We start from the raw sequence: 15,122 nt of genomic DNA, 5'->3' as shown, positions 1-15,122 counted from the left end.
TCACAAGGAAATATCGATCACAGAAGATGACCATTGGTAGTTGCCTATCCAATAACCATTCTCCATTCATTACTAACAGAACCCCATTTTACCAAGGGCAACATTAGGCTTGATTAAAATGACTCAGTGCCACAGACTTCTCTGCGTCTATGGGGTGGCCATATGGAAGCAGGCTGCCCAGCGTAAGCACACTGTTTTGGTTAGGGCTTCCTGAAAAGTTATGTTTATCGCCAAGAAGAGACAAGCTTGCGCTTGCTTTGGCAGCCCATACTGGAAATAAAATGATACAGAGGAGATTCACGTGGCCCTTGCACAAGGATGACATGCATATCTCTGAAGCATTCCATATTTTCCTCAGTTCCCAGAGGTCATAGGACACTCCATTGGTTAATCCCAAGGAAACTGTATGAGTCAAAGCACAATATGTGGCATCCAATATTGACATTGTGATTTTTTTTTCCACAAAAAGAGAGAGAAAGAGAGAGAGAGAGAGAGAGACCAGCTCAGCCCCCTCATTATTTGCCCTTTATTCATTCCTCTTCCTTTAGCCTGAAATACAGTTGTGATGTCAAGTGGGGCGGTGGCCATCTTATGAGCATGAAGATAACTCACTTATCTCATGAGCATGAAGATAATGGTCTCGCACTAAGGACGGCACAGTGGAGAGATAAATAACTGCCTAAATGCTCCATTTAAGTATGTTGACTCCATACCAATCTAAGCTTGCCTATTTCTGGATTTGTAATGATTTATGAAAAATAAACCATTTAGCTAAGCTGCTGCTATTGTATGGTTGTTGTTGCCTGGAGTTGGAAATAATACCTACTGAGAGAGATGGCCATGCTATTTTCCCTTTCCATTGGGTTTATTTTTGGTTTACTACCAAAGTCATCTCCAGCATAAAGCATATCGTTGTCATTGCCCCAGATTTGACTGCATGGGGGATGCTAATTAGTCTGGAAGGAGTGGGTTTATGGCTCTGGTACCTTGCACTAAAGAAGGCCTCAGAGTAATAAGGTGACATTGTACAAAGAACGGAGGCTTTGGCAGAAGTAATCTTCATGACAATTTTTACTCACTCACTTTGAGCTGCAGTTTCCTTAGCTCCACAATGAAGAGTCTACTTTCTACCCTAAATATTTCCTGAGAGGTGCATGGGATTCCTAATTCAAGCAGCATATACGTGGATAGTTATCTTTATTACGAATTCCCCTCTCTCACTAATACGAATGGACCACATCATCTCACCCTCTCCTCCTCCCTTCTCAATGCATCCCTAGTCTTCTTGATAGAATGTTCTTCAGAAAAAAAAAAACTTCTGCCCCTAGAGTTTGGCCTTGGTTTTCATTTTATCTAGATTTCGTATGGTTAAAAGAAGTGGTTGGAAAAGGGAGTGGGGAGGAGGAGAAGGCCCATAGAGTATGACCCAAGGAGGATTCTGCTGACAGGCAGAGGAAAACCTACAAGAAGAGAGCATGAAAACATCTCCCCCTTCCTCAGAACTTCCTTTCTTCCCCATGTGAAAATGGAGACCCAAGTCTGTGACCATATATCTTTAGGTTCACAAAGTATATCTACATTTTTAATTAGAGTGTTTCTTAAGAGCTAAGTCTTCTGAAATGTGCTCTCGGAATAAAGTCATAATCATCTATAGTACATATTTATAACACACACACATATATGCCACATACATATTTATATATAACGTTAGAGTCTGTTACCATGGCAACTATTGCAGTACTAACAAATTAAGCATTGTGACTCCACTGTAATAAGAAAAGAGAAATTCAAATGAAACACCAAGCATTTGTTTAAGCACAAATATCTTTAGTAATTAAATACACAGAAACAATACGGAAAACCACAAATTAATGCTTAGAAGCCTTTTCCAGTATGAAACCCAGATTTGCTGTTATTTTCCCTTTTCCATTCCATTCCATTATACATCTTTATAAATTAAGTTTGGCACTGAGTTAACGAGAACAGATCTGCTGCATGGGAGCTCTCACACACCGAAAAGCTCAGCTTTCATTCTAAATAGTTACACCTTCCATAATCAGTGAGAAAGATTTTATGGCTCTTTTTATTCATCAAAAAGAGGACTTTTAAAAAGAAAGCTCAAATGTGAAGTTGGTCTTACATCCCCTGTTTCATTCAGACAACATGTAGAACTACCCCTGGGGTTTTGAATACATTAACATCCTTTCACAATTAACCCTAATAGGACAAGTGTAGCATTTTTCCAAGCAGATATATTCAAAGCCGAAAAATACATAGTGTTTAAATAGGTCTCATTATATCAGCTACACCAAATCTCTCCTCTTTATATACAGAGGATTGTACCTCTTTTCACTGTCATGCAACATTAAAATAGGAAGGCATACACAAGGGTGACACGGATTTGACAAAAAATTAATGATTTGTACATCACTTTAATGCTTCAAATCTGCAATTCATGTATGCTAATTAGTTCATAATGGGCTGTTGAAGAACAGAACTGTCATCCTGCTGCTTCCCGGGTTTCTGGAAGCTCTGATTCAGCACAGCCCTGCCCGGTTGCCTGCTGGATTCTGGGCTGGTACCCGGCAGATCTATGAGAGCATTTTCCCCCACCACACACAATTGTTTCTAGGATGTGGTGCTTTAATCTATCAGAGTTCCGATGGCGTATCTCAGATGAGTGGTTCCTGGGTGCCGCAATACATACTGGGAGCAATAGCACGGCCCCACTATATCCAAATGATTGATTTCTGGGTTTTAGGCTGTCAGGCTATACCTCAGAGGGCAGCTGTCAGCTTCCTAAATGTATGAAGTTGTATTATGCAGCACATTTTGAAAATGTATGTACAACTTTTTTTTTTTTTTTATTTACAGATAAAGAAGGCTGTAAAACTTGGAGAGAGGAAACAAAGGGGGTACAAAGATCAGATATCTTCTCTTACTGTGAAATCATGTATATCTCCCCAATGCAAGAAAAGCAGCTACCGAATCCCTTTTTCCTTCGGTCTTTGTGCTGCCGGGGTGGAGACAGACTGTCACGACAGCAGGAGAGTGTGAGGCTGAACTGTTTCACAGACCAAAAGGAAACACCAGGGCTTGCTGGAAGCTGCGAGACTTGAAAACGAGTTGCTCTGTTTTTACTGGAGAGAAAACTTATTTTCCCTGATCTCATGATAGAGGTTTGACCCAGTGTGTTCCTCATATCACATCTGCTGATCTGTAAACTCAGCTGCTGCGCATGTCCAGAGCAGAGACCGCACAAAGGAAACAAGCACTAAATTTGTTTCTAGGTTTGAAGTATCAGATGCCTGGTGGCTGAAATTTTGTCTTGAAGACTCCAAAATGAAAATGCATGTAATTAATTTTTTTTTAATTTACTAGAAATATGAACTAGAGGTCAAAATGGAAGAACTCAGCCAGGCCAGGGGAAAAAAATATGCCCTATGTGGCTGAGCCTTAAGGGATTTTAGATGGTCAGGAATAGATACTTGATAAATCTGCAAAATAATGGCACATTAAAAGAGAGTTTAAAAGTGATCAAGTTAGGGGCGCCTAAGTGGCTCAGTTGGTTGAGCAGCTGACTCTTGATCTTGGCTCAGGTCGTGATCTCATGGTTTTGTGGGTTTGAGTCCTGCACTGGGGTCTGTGCTGACAGTGCAGAGCCTGCTTGGGATTTTCTCTCTCCCCCTCACTCTGCCCCTTCCCAACTCAAGCTGTCTGTCTCTCAAAATAAATAAATAAACAAACGTTAAAAATAATGAATAAATAAATACATAAATAAATAGACATGATCAAGTTAATGAGAATTACTTTGTTTACAGGTTTATTTAAGGTCTTTCCATAGGCAAGGAAGTAAAAAAATGTACTGATAAGAATAAAAGTAGGTGTTTAATAAATGTTGAATAAGTGAAGGATGCTCTTCAAAAAATATTATGACTTTAGAAAGACATGAAATAATATTCCAACCTTGAGACTGCTATTGGCTGTCTAGAGAGCAACAGGAAAACTCACATAGATGTAGATAGTGATGATACCATTTTGTCTTCATTAGACATCTGAATAACACTTTCTTGGGGAGGAAACCAAACCACAAACTTGATGTTCCCTCCACTGGTTGGGTTATTCAGATCTACAGATTTTAAGTTGTATTTGGTCAATATTTATGAGTAGGACGGTTGGGTCATTTAGTAGATGTGCGTTTAGATTTTTGAGTAAATCTCAAGCTGTTTTCCAAAGTGGTTGTACCATATTACATCCCTACCAGTCAAGTATGACTTGACTACCTGTCCCCCCACATCCTCACCAATAGAAATATTTTTAACTTTGGATAGTCTAAAAGGCATGTAATTTGGGGCACCTGGGTGGCTCAGTAAGTTAAGTGTCCTGCTCTTGATTTCAGCTCAGGTCATGATCTCACGGTTTGTGGGTTCGAGTCCCATATCATGGTCTGTGCTGACAGCACAAATCCTACTTGGTATTCTCTCTCTCCCCCCCTCTCTACCCCTCTTCCCCCTCTCAAAGTAAATAAACTTAAAAATAGCAATAAATAAGAGGCATATAATTAGGTCTTGCTATGGTTTTGATCTGCATCTTTCTCATGAGTAATAATGTTCAGCATCTTTTCATGTTCTTATTTGCCATCCATAAATTTTCTTTGGTAAAGAAACTGTTTAAGTTTTTCCTGTGTTTTACCTTTTTTTTAAAAATTATTGTTATCATCAAGTTTTGAGATTTCTTTATACATTCTGGATACAGTCTTTTATCTGATATATAATTTGCAAATATTTTCTCCTAGTCTCCTGAGTCTTTTCATTCCCTTTGTCTAGTTTTTCAAGAGTAGACATTCTTCATTTTGGTGAAATTATATGTCATATATATGTAATAGTATATATATATGTATATACATGTATGTATATATATATAATAGTATATATACATACACACATATGTATGTGTGTGTATGTATGTATGTAAATATACATGATCTTTCAGTATCTCCTTTCCCTGATCAGTCTGCCAGAAGTTTATCTATTTGATTATCTTCTCTAATAATGGATTTTGTTTTCATTAATTTTTATCCATTGTTTTTTTTTCTATTTCCTTGATTTCTACCCTGATCTTTAATCTTTATTATTTCTTTCTATTTGCTTATTATCCATTTCATTTGCTCTTCTTTTTCTACATCATAAGGTGGATGCTGAAGTTCTTGATTTTAGACAAAAGAAAAATGAAATCATATATATATGCAAAGATTGTTATACAAATATTTATTAAAGTTTAATTTTTTTAAGTTTATTTATTTTGAGAGAGACAGAGATAGTGTGAATGGGGGAGAGGCAGAGAAAGAGAGGGAGACAGGTTTCACACAGCATGGAGCCCAACACAGGGCTCAAACTCATGAAACCGTGAGATCATGACCTGAGCAGAAACCAAGAGTCAGATGCTCAACTCACTGAGCCATCCAGGTGCCCCAAGGCTTTATTTTTAATAGCCAACACCTGGAAACTACTCAAATGCTCATCATCATGTGGATAAATACAAAATACATAACTTGTGCATACTTATATAATGGACTAGTACTCAGCAATAAAAAGAGAAGTGTTACATAAACTGTGTGGCTATATCTGAAAATAAGTACACTATTGAAAGAAGCCAGGGAAAAAAAGGAAATACTATATGATGTCATGTATAAAAAATTATAGAAAATGCAAAGTAATTGATACTGACACAATAATAAGTAGAGAACCCAGTGAAATAATAAGCAAAATATTTTAAGAGATATTTGATAAATAAATACATATGTATGGCCAAGAAGCCTATGAAAAGATGGTCAATAATATTAGGCATCAGGAAAATTACAAACTAAAACCACAATGAGATACCACTACAAAGCCACTAATATAGCTAAGATTAAGAAGAGTGCCTTCATTTTAAGGTGCTTGGGTGGTTCAGTCAGTTAAGGATCTGACTCTTGGTTTCTGCTCAGGTCATGATCTCACGGTTCATGGATTTGAGCCCCACGTCAGGCTATGTGTTAACAGCGTAAAGCCTTCTTGGGATTCTCTCTCTGCCCCTCCCATGCTCTCTCTCTCTCTCTCTCTCAAAATAAATAAACTTTAAATAAAAAGAGTGATAACACAAAACATTGGCGAGGATGTGAAGAAGGTAGGATTTTAATACATTGCTGGAACAATTGCTGGAAAGTAAAAAGGGAAAACTATTTGAAAATTTGTTCGACACTTTCTTTAAAAAGTTAAAGATATATGATCCCTAGGACCCAGCAATTTCTCTCCTGAGTCTGTACCCCTAAAAAAGTATATGTCCACATAATACATGAATATTCATAGCAGCTTTATTCAAAATAGATTAGAATTAGAAATAATCCCTCCCTTGCTCTGGAGACTCCAATTACATGTATATTTGATGTTTAAAGTTGTCTCACTGATGCTCTGCTCATTTTAGTTTTCAAATTTTTAAAAATTCTTTGCAAATTTCACTTTACATGGCTTCTATTCCTATGTCTTCAATTTCATTAATCTTTTTTTCTCCAATGTTTAAGCTGATGTATTTTTTATCTCAAATATTATAGTTTTCATCTTTAGAAGCTCAGTTTGGATCTTTTTTATGTCTTCTATTTCTCTAGTCTTCATGTGCAATCTTTCCTCCAGCCTCTTGAACTTATGGAATACTGTTATAATAACTCTTTTAATGTCTTGTCTACTAATTTTAACATCTGTATAATTCTTACATTGGTTTCAACTGATTGATTTTGCCCTCATTATGGGTCATACTTTCCTGCTTCCAAATGCTAATTGGGAATATTAATTCTGTTCATTTCTGAACGGATGTCTGATGTTGTAAATTTTACCTTTTGGATGCTGGGTATTTTTGTGTTCCTGTAAGCATTCTTGAACCTCTGGGATGCAGTTGAATTACTTGCAAAACACTTCATCCCTTTCAGAACTTGCTTTTAAGCTTTGTTATGTACAACTAGAGCAATCTTTATTCAGGGGTTACCTTTGTCTCAATATTAAAGTGAAACTTTCTTAGGACTTGAGGACTCTACCCAATGTCCCATGAATTATGAGGTTTTCCTCTCTGCTTGGGAGGAACAGGAATTATTCTTGGCTTTGTGTGAATTCTTGGTACCATCTCTCTAATCTTTTCAGAGAGTTCTTTCCATGGACCTAGACAGTGTCCTTACGCACATGGACTGATCAGTACTCAGTTGAAGACTCCAGCAGGACTCTCTATGGATCTCTGATTCTCTGCCCTGCAGACTCTAACCACACAGACTCCTTTTTCTCTCTTATCCCATGGGACCACTGTATTCTGCCTAGGATCCCCCTCTCTGCACATTGACCAGAAACTCTCCCTGCAGCAAACTAGGGCAAGTGTAGGTCTCACTGCATTTGTTTTCTGTCTCTTAGGGCTCAGTGTCTTTCACTGCTTAATGACCAGAGTCTTGATAACCTTTGCACCAAGGTGGTATTTTGTTTAGTTTTTCAGGAAGGAAGGTAAATCTGGTCCCTGTTATTTAGACCTGCCTGGAAGCAGAAATCCCATCTAAGTCTAATTTTGCACCACTACTCAATGAGGTCTTTTGATGGGCAGTTTTTAATTTTGAATAAGTCCATTTTATTGACTTTTTTCTTTCCTTATTAGTTCTTTTTGTGTCATCTAAGACAAAATTTTGCCTCTCTCAAGGTTATGAAAATTTTCTCCTGCATTTTCTCTAAAAATGTTATAGTCTTTAAGTTAATTTTTGTGTATGGTACGAGGTAAAGTTCAAGGATTATATTTTCCTGTGAATATCCAGTTGTTCCACCACACCTGTTGAAAAGCCTGTCCTTTCACACATTGAATTACCCTGGAACCCAATCCCTCTGCCATGTTTGCAGTGAAATTATGTTTTCAGCCTCACCAGTCTCTCCTCCACACTGAGCTTCAAAATCTAGCTCTCTATAGCAAATATCTTCTCCTTTTTTTTAAAAAAAATACAAAATGTTCTGAGCACATGTTTTATACAAGACACTGCTAAGGTCTGTGAAGAGTACAATAAAGTAAAATACAGTATCTCCTCTTCCAAGAAGTCTCAATCTTATAAATAAGTAGGAAGTTACAAATGCACTTTGGTGTAAAAAAAAAAAAAAGGTCAGGTGGTTGGTTGAGATGAGTCAAGAAAGAATTAAGTATAAAAATGGCCAAAAGCTTCTGGTTGGAAAATGGAAAAGAACATTGTGTTGGGCATAATAATGGCTTCTGGAGATGTCCAAGTCTTATTCATTGCAACTGTGAATATATTACCTTATGTGGCAAAAGGGGACTCTGTAAATGTGACTAAGCTAAGGATCTTGAGAAGGAGTGATGACGCTGGGTTCCCTGGGTGGGTCCAGTATAATCACCAGGGCCCTTATAATATAAGAGAAAGCAGAAGACTGGAGACTCAGAGAAGGAAATATGACAATGGAAGCAGTAGTCAGAGTGATGGGATTTCTGGAAGGGGCCATGAGTCAAGGCTTAAAGGCAACTTCTAGAAGTTGAAAAAGGTAAGAGAACAGAAGTTCCCCTAGAGTCTCCAGAAAAAATAGAACTCTACCAAAACCTTAATTTTAGTCCAGTGAGACCCAGTTTGGACTTCTGAATTTCAGAACTATAAGGTGATACATTTGTGTTTTTTTAAACTACTAAGTTTGTAGTAATTATCACAGCAGTGCTAGGAAAGTAAAACAGGTATAGAATAGAAGGGTTGCTTTTTGTCCTAGTCTCAAGAGTGAGGTTGTTGGGGAGAACTTCCCACATGGAGGCTTCCTCATACAGTGGTGATCATCACCACTGTGCATAAAGGAGGTGCACAAAGGGCTAAATCCAAAGTGCCCATTACTTTGTCAGCCTCCGTTGCTACAATAAATATTTTGGCTCAAAATGGTGGGTGGATTTTATGCAAACTTTTTGTATTTGTATTTTGTATCACTAGCTTCCTGTGAATCAAAAAAGTTCACCATCCTCCATCCCCACCCACAGAGGGGACCCGAACTACACAAAGACTGAAGACAGGCAATGGCTTTACAAGACCTGGAGTCAGAAATGCTATAATATTTGTAACACCTGTAACGGAAAATCCTCTTTCCCTTTGTAAAATTTGTCTGTTCTTTAAACTTCTTACTTATGTTCAGAAACATGAGCCTGAATATCCCCCAATAGAAGACTGGTTGTATAGGACTCTTGGCCATATTTCTCTTTTCTTGAAGAGATTTTTTTTTCAGTCAAGTTCTTGTCATAATGCCTGGATACTTTTGTGCATCCACATGAGGTTAAGTCAAAATCCTTCTTTATTAATGAAAATTCCTTAATAACCAGTATAAGTTATCTGTATATAGACCAAGAAAACACAAGTCCTTTGCCATATCATTGCATCACTCTCAGCAGTGGAGAACATAAAATGCAGAGAGCTGAGCAGTGGCCTTCCTATGGCCTTCCCTGGTGGGAACAGAGCCGCAGGACACATGGTTGTCACTCTGGGTTGTAAAAGTCCTCTCTGCATGTGGGGATCTGCACAGACAAGCAATGAGCTGAACGTGCAGAAGCATTGTGTTGGATGGGAACCTTGCTCCTGGCTAAATAGCAAATAGCAGTACTCATTGTTGAGGCTAATCCCCACTCACTTGGCCTCTCTGTGAGAAATGAATAATGCTCCATAGCCTCATATGTCCAGGCATCATGCTGGATATCCAGGCAAGCCTAGGTGGAGACAATGGGCTTAACGATTGGATTGCTCCACTGTATTTATGGGGGGAGGGGACTTTCATAAGGTCCCTGTGAAGCAAGCCAAGACAAGGGTTTAAAATACCAGGTGAGACAAGATGTTCATGAGCAGAATTAAGTTTGCAGCGTCCTAAATCTCTTTGCTGAATTATTTTATCAGATGGGTAATGCTTTCACATTCAGACTGTGTCTACATAGGATTAAAACAGTGGTAAAAATTTAAAGATTCAGATAACCAATTTTTCCTTTCTTGACCACATGATATCAAGGAATTGGTTTGGCTGACTTAATTTTCTTTACATTTATTTTAGTAGATTAGAAGAATTCACTTCTTTCACTTTATCTAAGAAAGTTTCTATTTTGAAATGGTTTAATGTGCATTTATAGTATGTTCCCAGCTTAAACACACACACACACACACACCCTTGTGCCATCTCTTCTTTTCATCTCCTGAGCTGGGAGATTCTCAAAAAGATAGGGGCTAAAACAACACTAGTATAATTAAGCTGTAATTATTCTACATTTTTTATGGTATCATTTGGTTCTCTGAATACTGATATCAGATTTTCCACTTGTGAAGTTGCCAGTGAAATGGTGTATGGAGATTGGGAACAGAGTTTGAAGAAATCTGGCTTGGAGAAATACTGCAGGAGCATAAATCTCTTAGAAGCCTGTCGAGCTGGAGGATGCATGCTGATTCATGTGAATTGTGTTCATAAGGTAGGTGAGAACCCTTTTAAAGTAGGAGGAGTTCAAGGGAGTTTGGTCCTGTTAGATGATTAGGCAAAAAGAATTTAATGCAGGAAAATTCTATGAACAAAAATAGTGAGTAATGGAGTCAAAGTTCGGGTGTTTTATTTTTTTTTTAAGTTTATTTATTTATTTTGAGAGAGAAGGAGAGGGAAGGGCAGAAAGAGAGGGAGATAGAGAATCCCAAGCAGGCTTCATGCTGGCAGCTCAGAGCCCTATGTGGAGTTTGAGCTCATTGAACCGTGAGATCATGACCTGCACCGAAATCAAGAATTGGATATTTAACTGGCTCAGCCACCCGGGTGCCCCCCAGGTGGTTTTTTAGAACAATGTTGGCTTGAAATTAGGAAATCCAAGTGCAATGGGCCCTCTTTCCTGAGTGGCTAGAGAGTAACAAAAGATGTTCCAGTCTTAAACTTGGAAATGAAATTAATAAATAAATATTATAAAATCTAAGCCATTTACATTCAAGTGGCTCCAATATGCTTACTTTACACAAAAATGAATTATTTAGCACCTGAAATGTGCAAGACTTCAGGTAGACAATCCGAGTTCATAGTGGACAAGACAGACATGGTTCTTATCTTTAGTGAAGCTTAAAATTTAGAGACAAGACAAATGTGATAAGCTGAGGAATACCTTCCCCCACTCCCAAAAATGTCCACATCCTAATCCCTGGAATTTATAAATGTTACCTTGCACAGTAAAAGGCACTTTGCAGATGTGATTAAGGTAAGGTTTTTTGTGATAGAAAGATTAGTCTGGATAATCTAGATAAGCCCAGTGTAATCTCCAGGGTTCTTATAAGAGGGAGACAAGAGGACCAGAATCAGAGAGATGTGACAGCCAACCAGAGGTGGAAGCAGAGAGAAGATGCTACACCACCAGCAGATAGAAGGAGGGTCCATAAACCAAGAAATGTAGTTGACCTTCAGCAGCTGTAAAAGGCAAGAAAACAGATTCGTCCCTGAAGACTCCAGAGAGGCATGACTCTGCTGACATCTTGATTTGGGGCCAGTGGAACCCAGGTCAGGTTTCCAATCTCCAGAACTGTAAGATAAGAAATTTGTTTTGTTTTAAACCATTACACTTGCGGTGATTTGTACACTAGCAATAGGAAAATAATACAAAAGGAAAAAAAAAAGAGCAAATAACCATTCTAAATGCCGCTTCATGATCATTGTTGAGGATGCCATGAAGGGAAAGCACAGAGAGCCAGCAGAAAGCTAACAGAGTCCTAATCTAAAGCAGGCTGAGAGTGGACCTACCTCAATTTCATGTCTTCTGGAGGAGACAGGAGGAGTACATTGATCAGGAGAAGATGGGGAGTGAGGTGCAGCACCCAGAACCACCTCGGCCAGGCCCCAGTGCCTCAAAGAGTTTGACACACTGGAGGCAAGGCCGGGAGGGAGGGGGGATGGGAAGATGGCTGTAGCACAGTGAATAAGGGCACAGCCCCTGAAAGAGCATCAGGCCGGGGGCAGATTCTGAAGGGCTTGGTAGACTACAGCGAGTTTAGATTTTATCCCAAAGGGAGAAGGTGGCCCCTGAAGGGTCATAATAAATGGATGCTAAGATCAGATTCAGGTTTTTGGGAGTTCACTCTGGCTCTGTGGGGGGAATGGTTTTGAGGAAGAAAGAGGGTAAGGGGAGAAGCCAGGTGAAGACTGTTGCAATCGTCAGAGGGAGGAATGATTGTAGCAGCTTAGACCAGCATAATGGGAGATAGGAAGATAATGGGAGAAAGGGAGCAGATACATTTTGGAAGTAGAATCTACGGGACTTGGGTATTGATTGATTTAACCAGTAATTTTTTTTAAGTTGTGATTAGTTTTTCTTTACGTGATTATATCACAATTCCATTCTCTTATCGATGAACACTTGGGATTTGTCCAGTTTGGGGCTATTCTTAGTAACACTGCTATCAATATTCCTGTATAACTCTTACTATGAACATATCATCTTATTTCTCTAAGAGGGAAACCACTGGATCACAGGGGAAGCATATATTTAACCTTTTAAGAAACTACTACACTGTTTTCAAAAGTGGCTGTGCCATTTCATACTCCCTTTGGTGATTTATTGGACTGTGTCAGGCACATTCCCTCCAAATAAAGAACAATATGCTGAGTTCTTTAAACATGTCCCTATGTTTTGAGTGTTGAGAAATAGAAAGAGGTGAAGATAAGCCCATAGTTCTATTTGCACATCTCCTGAATGATAGAATCCCTTGGTTCCTTGGGTAGAAGAGGTGTGTGTGTGGAGAAAGTTTCTTAAATTGTCACCAAATCATTCTGGGGAATGTTTTGCTTACAAACTTGTTGAGACCATGTTTCACCAAAGCAAATAGTACGATTGGATCAGAGACTGAAACTTCAGAAGCTAGTTGCTCTTAGACTATTTCAGATAGGGAAACGGAGGCCCTTAGTCAGTGGAACAGAAGTCTGGTCATAATCTATGCTGTGGCCTCCTGTGTGTGCCAGCTCTCTTCTTCAGAACCTCCCCACTCCTGTTTTAGCCTCCAAAGTTGCAGGTTGAGGCAAAGACCTCTCCCTTCTCACCACTCATCACTCACTAAACAGAATCCTTTATGTCAATTGTTTCTCAAGTCCTCCCTCCAAAAAGGAAAGTGTTCCAGCTGGAGGTATGATCAAAACCAGGATCTTGAGCATCAGAGAAGGTACCAACCAGAAAGGACACAGGGATGGATGAGCAGGCTTAATCCTGGACTGTCTCAGGCAAAGAGCATGTACCACCATTGGTTTGGAGATCCAAACTGACCTGCATAGTAAAACAAATAAAAGAAAAACTACAGAAGGAATAAATAGAGCTGAATAGATAGAACCCTAAAGCCAAATAGACTATGAGATTTGAGAAGAAGTCTATAAGAGAATGATGATTTTAGACAGTTCGGGCTCATAAGAAAATTGAAGAGGCAAGGAATGCCTTGCTGGTATATAAATGGATTCTTTTTTGATTGATTAGTCTCTTACCTAGGGAGTAAGAAATCCTTGGATTTAGGGAAAAGGGTGCAGTGGTGCCTTCTGCACCTACCAAAGGATGTATCCACCCAAAACATCTGGGTGGGACTTTGCTTCCAAAAGGGTCCTTGAAGATGTAATTAAGTCAAGGATCTCAAGAGAAGATCATCCTGGATTATCCAGATGGGCCCCAAATCCTATGACAAGCATCCCTGCAAGAGAAAGGCAGAGGGGGAAGAAAAGGCTATGTGAGAACAGAGACAAAGATTGGAGTTCTGCAGCTACAAGTCAAGGAACACCTGGAGACACCAGAAGCCAGAAGAAGCAAGAGAAGATTCTCCCTTAGACTCTTTAGAGGCAGTTTGGTCCTGCCGACATACTGATTTCAGACTTCTGGCCCCCAGAATAGCGAGCGAATCCATTTCTGTTGTTTTTAAGCCACCTGGTTTGGGGTTGTTACACAGCCACAGGAAGTTCATATAGGGTGGAAGGGAGATTCTTGTTCAGCAGGCCTGAGGGTGGAGTGGAGGAGACACTGTGTATGTTAGTGTGGAAAGATGGAACTGGGTGTGAATGGCCGTGAATTTCCTAAGTCCAGGCAGAATAGAATCTAAGGGGAAGTGATCTATGTAGCTAGCTCCTCATAGAGGGCCACAGCTGGGGCACCTCCAGGACAGATTTCTCATGCTGCTTTTATATTATCCACCCAGTTTGAAAACATAATCCAGTTAGAGATTGGGAGAAAGTTACTTCCTCCCTCTCTCCTGCAGGTTCCATAAATACACGCAACTTCTTCATTTAGTTCAGCCTCATTACCAGTAGAGCAAGCCACACAATTCCGTTCTTTTAATCATTTTTCTCATTATTTTTTGTTCTCTGTTCTAGTTGTCTCATATTTCTTCACTTCTGTCAACCAGTCCCTTGGTTATACATTTTTCTTGTCATTCGCCTTAGAAAAACAAAACTAAACAGCATAATTAGTAGTGCTTGTATGAAAGATGTGACTTTTTTGGGGGGGAAAAGGTGCTATTAATTGCTGATTCACGTTGTAAACATCTTCAACTCCTTTGAGTGTACTGAATTTCTGGTTCCCACAGGGCCTTTCACGAGGTCCTCAGAGCTCTGGCTGTCAAGAAGCAGTGACTCAGGCATGACTGTACAGAGCGGTCTGGATGCAGAGATGCGTGGCCAAGACTAGGGTCACATCACACGAGACTTTGTGTTGAGGAGAGAAGCCCATGCTCGTCATCTAAAGCTCTACCAAAGTGGGTGCCTTGGTTTAAAATTTTAAACCCAGGATTTTAAAAAGGAGAGTATTTAATCCTGAAAAAAAAATAACAACTCTATTTGAAATATAATTTCTTTAATCAAGCAGCACTTAATGTTTGTGTATGATTTTCCTCCGTGAAGCCTAAGGAGGAAAACCTTCCTAATCCTTGTTCTTGAACATCACCCTGCAGCATCAGGAAATTAGACTGTTAAATTTGATGCAACTTTAATTGAATTGGGAGAGGTAGTATGAGGGGGTGGCTAAGAGCCTGAACTTTCGGTTGAGATAGATCTCTGTTTTCAAGTGCGAGCATAAGAGCATCAAATGATTTGAAATTCATGCAGGTACCAGGAACA

At 39.2% G+C, this 15,122-nt stretch overlaps 1 non-coding gene across 1 annotated transcript; it reads left to right on the top strand.

Annotated features, from left to right (window-relative positions):
* The first annotated feature begins 250 nt into the window (after positions 1-250).
* LOC128772702 (U6 spliceosomal RNA) lies at positions 251-353 on the top strand. The gene has a single exon (XR_008416866.1). It is a non-coding gene; the product is annotated as a U6 spliceosomal RNA (small nuclear RNA).
* Positions 354-15,122: the final 14,769 nt, after the last annotated feature.

This window comes from Panthera pardus, unplaced genomic scaffold (genome assembly GCF_024362965.1).
Source record: "Panthera pardus isolate Hobbes unplaced genomic scaffold, ASM2436296v1 HiC_scaffold_10, whole genome shotgun sequence".
NCBI classification, from domain to species: Eukaryota; Metazoa; Chordata; class Mammalia; order Carnivora; family Felidae; genus Panthera; species Panthera pardus.
This window is presented reverse-complemented; position numbering and strand designations above follow the sequence as displayed.